At 41.0% G+C, this 17,494-nt stretch overlaps 1 non-coding gene across 1 annotated transcript; it reads left to right on the top strand.

Annotated features, from left to right (window-relative positions):
* Window positions 1–12,937: 12,937 nt before the first annotated feature.
* On the top strand, window positions 12,938–13,044 carry LOC118484461. Its single transcript, XR_004873572.1, has one exon. It is a non-coding gene; the product is annotated as a small nucleolar RNA R71 (small nucleolar RNA).
* The last annotated feature ends 4,450 nt before the right edge of the window (window positions 13,045–17,494 follow it).

The raw sequence follows: 17,494 nt of genomic DNA, 5'->3' as shown, positions 1-17,494 counted from the left end.
AACAATTTTTTATGATACTCGGCGTCTGGCCACGGCCTCGTGTGATCCAGGCACGACCACGTGGTCAGATCGCCAGTATCATGATTAAACAGAAGGTTGGCCACGGGGCGTGTTCAGCGAGCACGGCCCGTGGCCAGTTACCTAAACTAGGCAATTTTTATGTAGAGCCTGGGCACGAGGCATGTTGGGCTGAGCACGGCTCCATGCTGAACTTGCTGAAATGTTGGAAAAGTTGTCAGAAGGCTGTGTTTTCGTGCATGGGGTGTGGTTTTAACGTTCCCTTTGGAAACCTCCATCTTTCCTCGTTTGTTAAACCATTATAACATCATCCAAACACCATATAATAATTTTAAACCATCATTCATTAAGAGTGCGAAACACAAGAAGAAGTTCTATCCTAGATGTGTTCATCATAAGAACAACAAAAACCCGAAAATGATACTTCTATTGATAAAGGCCCTTAGAACTTCAACCCGGAGGGTGCTCCTCAAACATCATTAAGCCACTCCTCAATTTCCCGAGGGAGAAGGAAAACGGGCTCATTGTCCATAACTTCTTGAGGTGCGATATCAACGGGAACCTCGTGTAATGCGTCTAGAGGAGGCTTTGGAGGAATGTCATCCCATCTGGTTAGGTTGACGACTTTTTGCGCCAAGTTCCAATCTACTTGTGGGAAGATTGGTTCCATGGGTGGCATAGCAAGAATATTCAACCTTTGGTGCAAAAGGTTGATTTCTTGAAAGCTATTCTCCAACCCCACCGTCAAATAGTTGACACGGTCAATGAGGACCTCTTCCACCGATGTCATTTCATCAAGTGCTTCCCTTAGTGCACACACGTATCGGACAAGGGTAGCTTCTATCGACGACCTTCTCTCCCTTCGACTGTTTCTCAAGTGAGCTGAAGAAGTTCCACTGTTTTGGCTCGACATTCTAAGAAAACAAGACGAAAATTTCAAAGATATGAAACTGGCACTCCGGCCATGGCCCTGTGTCCGCTAGGCACGGCCCCGTGGTTAAACCTCTGCAAGTTTTTGAATCAAGGAATATTATTGTTTTAAATTATTTTTCTGTATTCTGAAACATTTCTTAACATAAATAACTTTAAACAGTGTTGTAACACTTATTTTGATAAGATTCCTTGGTTAAAAACCTTGCAAATGCTACAATAAAGCTTGAAGTTATGAGTATTTCAAGCTTTAATGGAGGTTGAAGAGTTTTGGAGAAGAAGGTAAGTGACAAAAGTGGTAAATACAAGATAGTTGTTGAGAAACCTTCTTTAGAATATACCTTTTAAGGTATATGTGAAGATCCTAGTAAATCTTGGTCTTTGGAATGAGTCCAAATGTGCAGGAATCATGCTGACTTTATAGAAAAGGATAACACGCTGACCACAGCCCCGTGTCGGTTGGACACGGCCCCGTGGTCAGACAAGACTCTGATACATTTTGTCCGTATTCTGAGCACGGGGCGTTTTAGCCTGGACACGACCCCGTGGTCAATTTTGAGGTGGGCACGGGGAGTGTTGACCTGGGCAGGGCCCCGTGGCTAGAGTTTTTATGAAGCGACGTCTTATTTTAAGGTTTTTATTTGGATCGGGTGGTTCCTTACTGGCGGTAACAACACCGAAGTGCCTAAGGTACCTTAATTGCTCTTGATTTATACAAGAACGCAAGAGGTTATCGGAAAGGGTAAAACCTAAACTAAAAACCGGTGGGCGAAACCAACCTTTATTCCCCTTATCTGGGCTCTTGTTAAGGAAGGTATATGTCGAATCACTCAGGTCTATGAACGCATCGGTGGGGGCCGATGAAGAGTCCTTCACGGCATAATCGACACAGGGATGACTATCGCTCATGTTCTCACAAGAGGTGGAGGTGCTTTCGGTGTTGTCGATGTTGGTAGAATCCGAATGTGACCTCAACAATTCTCCTTGATTAGTGTCTTGAGATGAATAACTTGTTTTCATCTCAAGCTCTAGTTCTTTTATTTTTTGGAGAATTATTTCTTCGAGTCGACATAACTCTACGGAGGTTATGTCGTCTAAAAGAGATGGTTGAGGGCATTCGGGCGAGAGATAGTGATCGTTTTTACTTTCGCCCATCTTAAGGTTATTACAGAAAAAATGATGGGTCTAAATAGCGGGGAGTGCAACTTAGAAAGAAACATTGTAAATCCTAATGGAATCCACCACATATTTGACACCACTCACCGTAAGAGGAGCGAAAGTAAAAATAATCAATATCACTCATATTTTTGTCAGAAATTACCAACCGTCGGGATCTTACGGTTATGTTTTTAGCAACTAGAGGTTGGACACGGGAGCGTGTTCAGTGGACACGGCCCCGTGGTCAGCTACTGTTTGACTTAAAACAGGATTGCCAGTAACGGAGATGGACACGGCCCCGTGTCTGGCTGAGCACGACCCATGCTGAAGTCTGCAGAAACTGAAGACTTTAGAAAAATCCTAAAAACAGAAAAACAAGTAAAAATAATTAGGATGTTGAATTTAGAATTTCTTAAAATCCTTGTGTCCCCGGCAACGACGCCAAAAACTTGGTGTGTGTTAGGTGTGATATGATTTTATTGATATTTTAAGCCTATTTTACGTATTAGTCAAGTTTTAAATTTCTAAAACACGATATATTCTACTAACACTAAACACACACTTAGGCAAGTGCACTCATCATGAGCGTAGTATAGCGTTGGTAAGATACCGAGGTCGTCCAAGGACACAAGAGCTTTTAGTACCGGTTTATCCTCAACGTCTAATCAATCTAATTTTTTTTTAGAAAAGTTTTGAAACATGAAAATAAAAACAAAAAAATGCAAAAATAAATAAAATAAAAATAGATAGACAACACAGAATCACTTGGATACGACTCGTCTTTAATGTATCCTTTGATGATTTATGCACTTTCGGACTTTTTAGGAGATTATCTTAGTTATAGTATGTCACACCCCCAAAATCCACAAGCGGAATATCACCGCATGGAGGCGTGACTGACCAGGATCCAACCACCAATCATATTGAACAATATAAATTAAGTAAATAAAAGTCCAATCCAAACAATATAATTGGTGTCAAAACAATTCAACCAAGTTAAAGTTATCAGCGGAAGCATAAAGTTCAAAACCCAAAACATAAGTTAAAAGTTCATAAGTTTAACATGGAACTCAACAGTCCATGTCCCACAACGACCTCTCCTCCTCGTGCACACTCCATCTACGCACCTAATGACCTGCAAGGCATGTAACAACGAGTCAACAACAAAGTTGAGCGAGTTCACAGTTGGTGTTCATTGTTAAGTTGTTTCAGAAACCAGGAGTTCATTTGTATGTCATAAGTTAACCAGTTTACCCTGTTTCCCAAACGTATCCATAATTAGTGGGGGCTTCCCCATGTTAACCACTAGACCTGTTTACCATATCGACCACTGACTAAAGTAAGTTGGTGCCCTGACGTCAATGTCTATCATCATTGACTAGTGCCTAGATCCATTAGTTCACGCCCGTCCTCTGCGGCACGGAGTGAGGCTTGTCAAACCTAAATAGCGCAATCTAACTAATGACCCGCTCGCCATTGGCCCGGCGATTAAGTCGATATAAAAGGAGGGACTTCATGATAGAGAGTTTTGGTCTAGTATTAGTGTTGTCATCCTTCAATAAAGAGGGTGTGTACGTAATCTCCAAGCCAAGAGATTACGCAGGTTCCGATTAAATACTTATCACATGTTGTCACCCTTCAATAAAGAGGGTGTGTACGTGTTCCAAACCAGGAGATCACGCAGTTTCAGTTTGAATCCTTTACCCATTCACAACCCCTGGGAATCCCATGCCTTGTAGAAAGTGTGAACTCAACTTTGATTGCTCGGTTGGTCTCTTAAAATGGTTAACAGTCAAGGTATGTCAATCACGTCCTAGTATAATTACCATTTAGTACATTAGTGGTTTCAAATAGAGCACAAAGTTCTAACACGCATCTAGCACATAGTCACCGAATCACGTTGATGCAATTACACATTTAGGTAAGCTAGTACATGTGATCATGTTATTTCATAAAACACATTCGTTGCCACCCACTAATGTTTCTAGTCACATTCATCATCTTATGCACATTACAGTTTTATATCGAATTTTCAACCATTCTTGATATTGGAAATAATCAATATGTCCTTAGATCATATCATAGTTGATGCCTACGTATGACATCTTCAATAAATTACACAAAAAAAACATATTGAACAAATACATGTGTATTTTATGTTGTGATTGTTAATAGAGCAATAAAATTCATTAAAAATTGTTTAAAAGAAACATATTATAATAATAATAATAATAATAATAATAATAATAATAATAATAATAATAATAATAATACTATAGCTTGAAATGGCCATCATGAGACCTGATGATTCAACAAACTCCCATTTTTTAAGGAGTAGTAAATTAACCCCTTTTCATAAAACTACAAATTATCACACATGCATACATCGTTCACATATATATACATATTCAGATTGGATATTTCTTTTGATACAGTACACGTTCAATCAAGCATGACTATATTCACTTATATACTAAGAGCTACTCAAGTTTCTATACATCGTTCATACGGAGAATCGTGCACACTTACGCCCGAACTGTCACACCTCTCCTCATATTATACGACCATATACCCAAGATCGAATGCATGTTCATGGACTTACATATGCTTATGCTACCACGCCTACGTCTAGCACATAAATTCACATACGTGTTTCTTGGGTTTACAACGTGGTCGAACCGGGACACTCCTTCCTACAATTTATCTATAAAAGTTTTCGATGCTCTTAAACTATCCGCGAACAACCGAGCACATTACACATAACATCACATACACAATCTCATAACTCTACATGTCTACACCAAACATGCCGGTCCGTATTTGCGTTCATATTATTAAGCCAAAGTCGAACCGGAACTTGTTCTCATACAACTATACACGTACACAGTTACATATCACATATTATACAGATTCGGGTAAGGGTTTTTATGGCTTTAAAACGGAGTCGATTCGGAAATTTTATATACTCAGTACTATGCGTGAACTTCACAACCATGATCTAATATCGCTACCAATTTAATACCTAACATCATACTTCACAGTTTACACATAATCGCATCTAATATTTTCGACAAACTTTCATGCGCAATATACACACAACATCATACTTCATAGTTTACACACGTATATCATCGTACAGGTTATAGTTCATCAACAACATGTGCAAAAATCATCACCTATCATCGACACCTATATGTACATATCGAACAACAGGCACAAAACGACATCGAACCGAAGCCGAAGTAACGCGTTGATAAAACAAAGCTACGAAGTGAACGAGACTTACCGATAACAGTGGTGTTCTTGAGAGGATAACTACTCGTCATATGTTGCACGAGATAGGAAAGGAGGGAGGAGGTTGTTCGATCGTCGTAGGATTTCGGCGAGAGAGTTATGAAGGACGATATATATGTATAGGGGGGAACGGGTAGGATTTTTGTTTTATTTTTATTTTTTTGGAAAGTACCCTCCTAACCTCATGCAACTATACGTATTATAAAAGGGGTTTAGATTGGGGCGGTTTGGGGACTAGCAGGTGGGCCGAAGGTAAGGGTTTGTGGTTGGGTTTCTTGGGCCGTAAGTGGATGGGGTAAAAGAACTTCAAATCAAACAAAACGTAACATGATTGGCAGAATGTTGTTTGAATACACACATAAATTATCATGATTTAATTATTTATTTATTTACCTTTTTTTTTTAAAAAAAACACCTAATCCACTACTATAGTGAATCGACAAGCGAGACATGTGATCTCAGTTTAACTGGTTCAGGTTGGTTCAACATAATATGAATTTAGTTTCAAGTATTCGATGGCGCATTAATTATAATATAAACAAAAATAAAACCAAACTATAGAATTAAAATTGACTGGTTTTTATCTCGAAATTACGGGTTGTCACATCATCCCCAACTTGAAAGAAATTTCGTCCCGAAATTTAGCACGTAGTCACTGAGGAAGCTAGTTAGGTTGCGTGGTTTCCTGGTTTTTCTTGGGGTGTCACATCATCCCCCTGTTGGTTTGGAATTTCGTCCCGAAATTCCGCAGAACGATAGGAATGAGGTCGATAAAAAAGGTCTGATCAGCAAGAACAAGATTGCAACCCTAAACTATGTGTGTGGCCTCTAGACTTTTACCGCTTGCTAGTTCTACTATGTGCTTGGTGTTCAAAAGTGCTAGGGTACGATTAAGCATTTGACTAACTTTTAAAGACACGAAAATAGTATCGGCACCCGAATAAAATAAAACAGTAACACAAAAGTCGTCAAGTAGGAACTCACCCTGACCGATCACGAAGGCACGTCCCCTAGCACCATTGCCGTCGTGGTTACCCCCATTGTTGTTCCCATTTCCTTGGTTGTTGTTGTTCTGATTCTGATTCAGCTCGGGGCAGTATCTTTTGAAATGGTCTTCAGCACCACACTGAAAGCAGTCTTTGTTGTTACCCTGCTGCTGCTGCTGGTTCTTTCGTCGCTGATTTGCAGGGTAGAGACTCCTGCAATCCTTGGCCGCATGGCCAGGTTTGTTACACCTCTGACAAGTGCCCTTAGTACACGGTCCGCTATGATGGAAACCACATTGATTGCATTTGGGGTGGTTCCCCTTGTACCCGCTCTGCCCTTGACTACCAGAAGATCGCTGACCAGGGCTCTTGTAGTCATCAGTCTTTCGCTGCTGAGACTGAGACTGAGCTGATGTTGAACCCTTGCTGAGACTCCATCCCATTTGTGCTTGTTGTCGCTGGGGGCATCAGAAGTAGTAGTAGTAGTACCAGTACGCTTGGGCAGCCTGTTCTCCTCGACTGCCTGATCAGTGAGACGATGAGCCAAACGAATAACTTGATGGATAGTGGCGAGGTTTGCTGCTGTCACATGACTCTGGATCTCTGGCACTAAACCCTTAAGGTACAGCTCGATACGCTTGATCGGAGGACCCTGTCATCTTTAAGTTGAAGAACTCTACTTCCAGCTTGTGGATGTCATCACGGTTGCAGTATTCCTCCTTGATCAAATCCTTGAAGTCATTCCATGGGGTGGCATTAGCAGCAACTATCCCCAGCATTTGAACCTGAGCGTTCCACCATGTGAGCGCTACACCTTCAAGAGTACCAGTAGCATACTTCACCCTACAAGCCTCAGGGCATTCACACATCTCGAAAACAGACTCGAGCTACTCGAACCAGTGGAGGAGGCCTACAGCTCCTTCAGTGCCGTTGAAAGTAGTAGGTCGACAGTCCATAAAAGTTTTGAAAGTGCACACAGGAGGCCAAGCAGGTTGACCTCCTGCCTGAGCGGCTGCGAGTGCTGCAGCAACTTGTTCATTGATTAAAGCCGTCAGCTGGGCTTGAGTTAGGTTGATTCATCCACTCATGATCTTCACAATAAAGAGAGCATGGGTGAGTAAAGTGTCGTGACAATGCGTAAGTGTGGAGTGACAGAAGAGAGTAAGCACACAAGGTTTCAAACAGCAGATGCTATGCTGAATAATGCACAACATAAACTAGCAGACAGACAATATAACTTAATTCATATCACCTATTGTGTTGAGCCTTGCACGTGGAGCAAAGCGTCGTTGTGGATCATTGAGCATTGTACTGGTTATAGTCTGGTTTTATCAAAAAGCTTTTTCCCCTTTTTAAAACCAAGTTCACTATAACCAATGGCTCTGATACCAATCTGTCACACCCCCAAAATCCACAAGCGGAATATCACCGCATGGAGGTGATGTGCGTGAAGTGTGTTATATTTTTGATGTATATTTAAGCCCCTTTTACACTTTTAGCCAAGTTTTAAATTTATAAAACACGATATTTACTAACACTAAACACACATATGGGCAAGTGCACCCATCGTGGACGTAGTATAGTGTTGGTAAGATACCGAGGTCGTCCAAGGACACAAGAGCTTTTAATACCGGTTTATCCTCAACGTCTAATCAAATCAAAAAGTGAGAAAAATATTTTTTAACTAAGAAAATAAAAACTAACTAAATGCTGAAAAATAAAATAAAATAAAAACAGATAGACAAGATGAATCACTTGGATCCGACACGTGTATTAGTATAACCTTTGATTATTTTCGCACTTTTGCACTTGTTTAAGAGATTATCTTAGTTATTGTACTAGGCCCCTCTTTTGAAGGCGACGTTACCCTCAACCCAGTAGTTTGAGTCAGCAAGGATACAATCCTAAAGGGTCGGATTATTGAAAGATAATGAATTAAGTTATTAATGCAAATTGTGGTAGGCCCCGCTTTCGGCGGTGACGTTACCCTCGGCTAAGTAGTCTGAGTCAGCAGGGATACAGTCCTAGATAGCCGGGTTATAGTATTAATAGTAGTTAACTTATGAGGGGGTCAAAGAGTTTAGATCCCCGCCATCCAATACCTATGGGCATTGAAGGAGATCCTACTAAATTTGACCCAGGTCCCTTGCAGGACCTCTAAACGCTGAACAAGGGCAAGACCCTTACCAAACCGTTCCCTTAACCCCCGACCAGGTAGCCAACATACCTCCATATAGACCGTGGAGATATGAATGGTGAAAATCTTTTATTTTATATAGACAGTAAAATAATGCCAAGACACCACGGACAAACGATAAGGAAAGATCACCTTCAACATAAGCAACTAGTTATTAAAGTCATTAATACAAAACCAAATAAAAAGTGCAAAAGATTAAAAATAAAAAGTATTATACTAAACACTTGTCTTCACCAAGTGATGTAAGAGACTTAGGCAAACATGGCCTTGATTGTCAAGAACTCTTACGATCAATCTTGGATCCCGAGACGACTCACACACTCTACGATGGACAATGGATGATGGTGGTGGATGATGGTGTTATGGTGGTGGTGGGTGGTGGATGAAGTGTGAGAGAGGTGGTGTGCCAAGGGATGAGATGGAATGAAACCAAGCACTCCTATTTATAGGCTGAACAGAAGGCTGGGCACGGCCCCGTGTCCGCTGGACACGCCCCCGTGCCCGTCTGACACTCTCTCTCCTCATTAATTGTAATTCGCAATTACAATTAATGCGCCTGCTGTACTTTCACCACGCCCCCGTGCCTGCTGGACACGACCCCGTGGTGGGCAATGGAAGCTTCTATAAGTTTGTCTTTTATGCTGCTTCTTAGGCACGGCCCCGTGCTGGCTGAGCACGAGGCCTGTTCAGACTTCTGCTTTCTCTTCTTTGCCTTGGAGGATGCCGTTGAGGGTCCGGGCAGTCTACTTTTATTCCTTTTCTTGTATTTATGCTAGAATTAGTTGTCTTTTTGCTTCTTTTGTGAATTTGAGCTCATTTCATCCTGAAAATACAAAAGAAAGACAAAAACACTCTTTTTCCAACATTAGTACTTAAAAAGAGTTAGTTTTATGCCTTAATTGATGTGATTTATATGTTGTATTTTACACACATCAAATACCCCCACACTTGAACTTTTGCTTGTCCTCAAGCAAAACTCTTTAAATGTGGCTTACACTCCCAAATGGAATAGGTAGAAGAGAAAGTTTTTGGCTTGTCATAGAGTGTCGGGAATCCAAGATCTTTGTAAGTTTTATTTTTATTTATTTACAATCCTATTCGTTATGATTTATTTAGAACTTTTCACAAGATAAATTACTTATTCGGGCATAGCATGCCTTATTAAAATTCCATTTATATACAAGTTCACATACCTCACGGGAGATCACTCAACACTCGGCCGAAGGTGTAATTTTTTTGTGAATCACTCGAGAGCGGCATGGAACTTACGCCTTCCATAGGCTTGCCAAGCAATCAATCCTCCTCCTTTTTAACTTTTTACCTTTGTAAATATCAAGAGGACTTTTTGGGTGAAGGGTTAGGCTTGGGTTAAAGGGGGGTGGTTGGGTTAGTGGTTAGTAAAAGGGCGAAAATCGTAAAAAGCGTCGGTTTTCGTGACACACCTTGTTTTTAGTGACTTTTTATTTTGAAGTATTTCTCCAAACAAGCTTTTATATAGCTTTGTTTGTTTTTGACTTCATCATCATTTTTTTTGATAAGTCACATAAAATAGCGAGCTTACGAAAAACCGAGCTTGTTACTAAAATAAAGGGTGAAAAATAAAAAAAAAGGTTTTTGGTGGGTAAAAAGGGTTTTATGGTAATGAAATGAAAGGTTTAGGCTCAAAGGGGCTAACTAGGGGGATTTTGGGTAGGTGGTAAAAAAAATGAAAAATAATGGTGTAGAAAGAAAAATATGGTTAGTCCTAATGCCTCCATCACTTACTTACTTGGGTTTAAGTTGGTAAGGACCGGGAATGTATCGTCGTGGCAAGTTCTAGAGTTGTAAGAACCAAGCGGCTATTCACACAAGAAACGAAAAATGAGCATTTAGTCTAAAGATGTATATTTGTATGTTCAATAAAGGCTCAAAACTCACTTTTGTGGGAATGGGTTTTTTTATGCGATCAAGTATATATAATCGAATTTTTAACTAGACTTGTTATGCCGTTTCGTAATTTTCTTATGTTGGTTCTTTGTTATCACGACGCTATCGGTTGTAAATTTGTAAAAATATAACCTTTTTAGAACTTGTTATTCCCAAATTAAACCAAGACAAGTAAAAAAACGAAAAGTTTTTGAAAAAAATTTGGGGTGTTTAGCGGTTCCAATAGAGTTTTGTGTAAGGCTTGTAATTAGGATTTGCAAAATTCAAGGTTTTAGCATCCCCCCCACACTTAAATTACACATTGTCCTCAATGTGTCCCAAAAATAAGATTTTCGGTTGATTAGAATGTGTAAAAGTGGGTTAAAAAGCAAAGATTTATGTTACTGGCATCCTGGACACGGCCCCGTGTTGACCGGGCACGGCCCCGTGGTCAGGTGCCAGTAACAGAAATTAAAGAAATAAGACAGAAGCCTGGACACGGGGGCGTGTCCGCTGAACACGGCCCGTGTCCAGTTACCTGAACTGGGCGTTTTTCTGCAGGTGGCTCAGCACGGGGCCGTGTTGGTTGGGCACGGCCCGTGTTGAGCCTTCTGTAATGGAGATTTGTGTCGGGTTGCTCTGTTCTTTGTGCATGGGGCCATTTTTCTCGTTCCCTTTTTCATCCATTACCACCATGAGCGTGTTTTATTTCTGCAAATTAAAACTAAAAGATTAAACTAAACTAAGGATAGTTCCGCGGAATGCCTCCGTGGTGCGCCACGTTTATAAGGGTCCTTGGCTAGACCCAATGCGAGGTTATATGTTTTCTGAGTGGGATGCCTGGCGTCCCATGTTACACCGTCGGAGAGCAGCATCCAAGCTTGAATCAATAACCTTTATGTAATTGACCGGGTCATCGTCCTCTATTCTCTTCCCAACTCCGAACTTCACTTCATCATCCCCATACCTCAAGGTGAGTGTCCCGTCATTCATGTCTACCACTGCTTGGGCGATGGCAAGGAAGGGTCTCCCTAGTATGAGGGGGACCTCGGTGTCTTCCTCCATATCGAGTATGACAAAGTCAGCTGGATAAACGAATCTGCTTACCTTTACCAAGACATTCTCGATGACACCTTGTGGGAATTTGACGGATCGATCAGCGAGTTGTATGCTCATTTTTGTAGGGCTCGTGGTTCCTAAGCTGAGTCTTTTGAACATTGATGAGGGCATGAGGTTGATGCTAGCCCCAAGGTCGGCTAAGGCATTACGAACGGGTGATTCCCCTATTGAGCAGGGAATCGTGAAGCTTCCGGGATCGATTTTCTTTTGGGGAAGTTTATTGAGTACGAGGGCGGAGCATTCTTCGCCTAAATTGACTAATTGCAAACTTTCAATTTTCTTTTTATGTGTAAGGAAGTCCCTCATGAATTTAGAGTACTTGGGCATTTGGGTTAGGACTTCGATAAAAGGAATATTGACATGCAATTGTTTTAACAGACTTTCGAACTTTGCGAATTGCTCATTGGTCTTTTGACGAATTAACCTACCGGGGTATGGAACTCGAGGAGCCTTGGTAGGCTCTGGTGACGGAGGGGAGTTCTTTTCCTGCAGAGGTGTGGGTACTGTTTCTTCCGTTGGTGGTGGCACTTCAGCAGGCCCTACGGTGCGGTTCCGTAGTGTGATGAGGTGAACTTGCGCTTTTGGGTTTGTTTCGGTATTGCTAGGTAATGCGCCTTGCGGTCTCTCGGCAAAATTTTGAGCTATTTGATTTAATTGTTTTTCTATGTTTTGAATACTAGCTTGTTGATTTCTAAAATTTGATTCTAATTGTAGAAATCTTTCCGAGTTTTTCTTATCAGTGTCGGAGACGAGGCGAGATACAGTATCTTCGAGCCTTTCTCGTCCACCTTGTTGTTGAGTGAAATTTTGTGACTCATTTCTTGGTTGCTGAAAGTTTGTTCGTTGGGTTTGTTGGTTACTACTATTGCCGGGTTCCCTCCAACCAAGGTTTGGGTGGTTTCGCCATCCTTGGTTGTAAGTTCCCGTTGGGGGACCCGACGGCCTAGGTCTATTATCAATGTAGTTTACCATTTCTTGTTGATCGTCTGTTTCTTTCATGCAACTCCAATTTTCATGTGACCCACCACACCCTTCACAAGCCATAACCGAGACTGTTTTTGTCATTTCCAATTTTTTTATCTTTGAAGAAAGGGCCTCGATTTGGGCTTGTAAAGAAGTGCTTTCATCGACCTTATGGGCGCCCGGGGCGATAGACTTATTTCCCCGGGGGGTGTGCCATTGAAAATTGGTTTGAGCAATTTCCTCAATTTGATTATATATTTCATGTGGGCGTCGATTACCTAAAAGTCCCCCGGAGCTAGAATCAAGTGTCTGCCTAGTGTGTGGCAACAATCCATTATAGAAAGTGGATACTTGTTGCCATATTGCGAGGCCGTGATGGGGACACTTGCGTAATAGCTCCTTGAACCTTTCCCAAGTTTCATATAAGGATTCCCCGTCCTCTTGTGAAGATGTATTAATTTCAGTCATTAACTTAGCAGTTTTAGCGGGAGGGAAATACTTATATAGAAATTTTTGGGCTAGTTCATCCCAGGTGTTTACCGATCCAGCTGGGAGGGCATTGAGCCAAGCTTTCGCTCGGTCTTTTAGTGAGAAGGGAAACATACGGAGACGGATGGCGTCGTTTGATGCTCCATTGATCCGAAAGGTATCACATATTTCCAAGAAATTAGTTATATGTAGATGGGGATCCTCGTCCGCAAGTCCATGGAAGGTTGCGGAGTTTTGGAGCATTTGTATCAAATGCGGCCGAAGTTCGAAGTTATTAGCTTCGACATTCGGAGCATTGATAGCGGTGCCTAGATTACCTACGGTGGGTCGTAGGTAATCCATAAGGGTACGTTGGTCCGCCATGGGAGGTGGGTCACCCGAAACCTTCTCTTGGTTTTTGGCTTTTAACCTTTTTCTGAGAAAGCATTCGGGTTCTTCTAGTGGTTCTTTTATGTCTTTATTGGAACTGGAGCTCATACACTACGTGAGGTTGGCGTCGGGTTCCAAGTCCTGCAATAAAAACAGAAAAGAATGTTGGTCAGAAGGTTCACCACGGCCCCGTGTTTAGCGAACACGGCCCGTGGTCGGAGTTTCAGTGATTGTTTTCCAGATCCCAGTTACTGGAAGTTGGACACGGCCCCGTGTTGCACCGGCACGGCCCCCTGGTCAGCCTTCTGTAACTTGGAAAACAAAAACTGCCAATAACGATGCTGGGCACGACCCGTGTCCGACCAGGCACGGCCCGTGCTGAGCCCTGCAGAAGATGAAAAACTAAGAAAAATCCTAAAAATTAAAAAGAAAATTAAAAATATGATTAGGCCGTTGATTCCTAACTTTCTTAAAATCCTTGTGTCCCCGGCAACGGCGCCAAAAACTTGATGTGCGTGAAGTGTGTTATATTTTTGATGTATATTTAAGCCCCTTTTACACTTTTAGCCAAGTTTTAAATTTATAAAACACGATATTTACTAACACTAAACACACATATGGGCAAGTGCACCCATCGTGGACGTAGTATAGTGTTGGTAAGATACCGAGGTCGTCCAAGGACACAAGAGCTTTTAATACCGGTTTATCCTCAACGTCTAATCAAATCAAAAAGTGAGAAAAATATTTTTTAACTAAGAAAATAAAAACTAACTAAATGCTGAAAAATAAAATAAAATAAAAACAGATAGACAAGATGAATCACTTGGATCCGACACGTTTGATTATTTTCGCACTTTTGCACTTGTTTAAGAGATTATCTTAGCTATTGTAGTAGGCCCCTCTTTTGAAGGCGACGTTACCCTCAACCCAGTAGTTTGAGTCAGCAAGGATACAATCCTAAAGGGTCGGATTATTGAAAGATAATGAATTAAGTTATTAATGCAAATTGTGGTAGGCCCCGCTTTCGGTGGTGACGTTACCCTCGGCTAAGTAGTCTGAGTCAGCAGGGATACAGTCCCAAATAGCCGGGTTATAGTATTAATAGTAGTTAACTTATGAGGGGGTCAAAGAGTTTAGATCCCCGCCATCCAATACCTATGGGCATTGAAGGAGATCCTACTAAATTTGACCCAGGTCCCTTGCAGGACCTCTAAACGCTGAACAAGGGCAAGACCCTTACCAAACCGTGGAGATATGAATGGTGAAAATCTTTTATTTTATATAGACAGTAAAATAATGCCAAGACACCACGGACAAACGATAAGGAGAGATCACCTTCAACATAAGCAACTAGTTATTAAAGTCATTAATACAAAACCAAATAAAAAGTGCAAAAGATTAAAAATAAAAAGTATTATACTAAACACTTGTCTTCACCAAGTGATGTAAGAGACTTAGGCAAACATGGCCTTGATTGTCAAGAACTCTTACGATCAATCTTGGATCCCGAGACGACTCACACACTCTACGATGGACAATGGATGATGGTGGTGGATGATGGTGTTATGGTGGTGGTGGGTGGTGGATGAAGTGTGAGAGAGGTGGTGTGCCAAGGGATGAGATGGAATGAAACCAAGCACTCCTATTTATAGGCTGAACAGAAGGCTGGGCACGGCCCCGTGTCCGCTGGACACGCCCCCGTGCCCGTCTGACACTCTCTCTCCTCATTAATTGTAATTCGCAATTACAATTAATGCGCCTGCTGTACTTTCACCACGCCCCCGTGCCCGCTGGACACGGCCCCGTGGTGGGCAATGGAAGCTTCTATAAGTTTTCTTTTTTGCTGCTTGTTGGGCACGTCCCCGTGCTGGCTGAGCACGGGGCGTGTTCAGACTTCTGCTTTCTCTTCTTTGCCTTGGAGGATGCCGTTGAGGGTCCGGGCAGTCTACTTTTATTCCTTTTCTTGTATTTATGCTAGAATTAGTTGTCTTTTTGCTTCTTTTGTGAATTTGAGCTCATTTCATCCTGAAAATACAAAAGAAAGACAAAAACACTCTTTTTCCAACATTAGTACTTAAAAAGGGTTAGTTTTATGCCTTAATTGATGTGATTTATATGTTGTATTTTACACACATCAGAGGCGTGACTGACCAGGATCCAGCCACCAATCATATTGAACAATATAAATTAAGTAAATAAAAGTCCAATCCAAACAATATAATTGGTGTCAAAACAATTCAACCAAGTTAAAGTTATCAGCGGAAGCATAAAGTTCAAAACCCAAAACATAAGTTAAAAGTTCATAAGTTTAACATGGAACTCAACAGTCCATGTCCCACAACGACCTCTCCTCCTCGTGCAAGCTCCATCTACGCACCTAATGACCTGCAAGGCATGTAACAATGAGTCAACAACAAAGTTGAGCGAGTTCACAGTTGGCGTTAATTGTTAAGTTGTTTCAGAAACCAGGAGTTCATTTGTAAGTCGTAAGTTAACCAGTTTACCCTGTTTCCCAAACGTATCCATAATTAGTGGGGGCTTCCCCATGTTAACCACTAGACTTGTTTACCATATCGACCACTGACTAAAGTAAGTTAGTGCCCTGACGTCAATGTCTATCATCATTGACTAGTGCCCAGATCCATTAGTTCACGCCCGTTCTCTGCGGCACGGTGTGAGGCTTGTCAAACCTAAATAGCGCTATCTAACTAATGACCCGCTCGCCATTGGCCCGACGATTAAGTCGATATAAAAGGAGGGACTTCATGATAGAGAGTTTTGGTCTAGTATCAGTGTTGTCACCCTTCAATAAAGAGGGTGTGTACGTAATCTCCAAGCCAGGAGATTACGCAGGTTCCGATTAAATACTTATCACATGTTGTCACCCTTCAATAAAGAGGGTGTGTACGTGTTCCAAACCAGGAGATCACGCAGTTTCAGTTTAAATCCTTTACCCATTCCCAACCCCTGGGAATCCCATGCCTTGTAGAAAGTGTGAACTCACCTTTGATTGCTCGGTTGGTCTCTTAAAATGGTTAACAGTCAAGGTAGGTCAATCACGTCCTAGTATAATTACCATTTAGTACATTAGTGGTTTCAAATAGAGCACAAAGTTCCAACACACATCTAGCACATAGTCACCGAATCACGTTGTCATGCAATTACACATTTAGGTAAGCTAGTACATGTGATCATGTTATTTCATAAAACACATTCGTTGCCACCTACTAATGTTTCAAGTCACATTCATCATCTTATGCACATTACAGCAGTTTTATATCGAATTTTCAACCATTCTTGATATTGGAAATAATCAATATGTCCTTAGATCATATCATAGTTGATGCCTACGTATGACATCTTCAATAAATTACACAAAAAAAAACATATTGAACAAATACATGTGTATTTTATGTTGTGATTGTTAATAGAGCAATAAAATTCATTAAAAATTGTTTAAAAGAAACATATAATAATAATAATAATAATAATAATAATAATAATAATAATAATAATAATAATAATAATAATACTATAGCTTGAAATGGTCATCATGAGACCTGATGATTCAACAAACTCCCATTTTTTTAAGGAGTAGTGAATTAACCCCTTTTCATAAAACTACAAATTATCACACATGCATACATCGTTCACATATATATACATATTCAGATTGGATATTTCTTTTGATACAGTACACGTTCAATCAAGCATGACTATATTCACTTATATACTAAGAGCTACTCAAGTTTCTATACATTGTTCATACGGAGAATCGTGCACACGTACGACCGAACTGTCACACCTCTCCTCAGATTATACAACCATATACCCAAGATCGAATGCATGTTCACGGACTTTCGTATGCTTATGCTACCATGCCTACATCTAGCACATAAATTCACATACGTGTTTCTTGGGGTTACAACGAGGTCGAATGGGGACTCTCCTTCCTATAATTTATCTATAAAAGTTTTCGATGCTCTTAAACTATCCGCGAACAACCGAGCACATTACACATAACATCACATACACAATCTCATAACTCTACATGTCTACCCCAAAC

The sequence above is a fragment of the Helianthus annuus genome, chromosome 11, assembly GCF_002127325.2.
Source record: "Helianthus annuus cultivar XRQ/B chromosome 11, HanXRQr2.0-SUNRISE, whole genome shotgun sequence".
Taxonomy (NCBI): Eukaryota; Viridiplantae; Streptophyta; class Magnoliopsida; order Asterales; family Asteraceae; genus Helianthus; species Helianthus annuus.
Note: the sequence above shows the minus strand (reverse complement) of the source record. Positions and strands in the feature narration are given on the sequence as shown.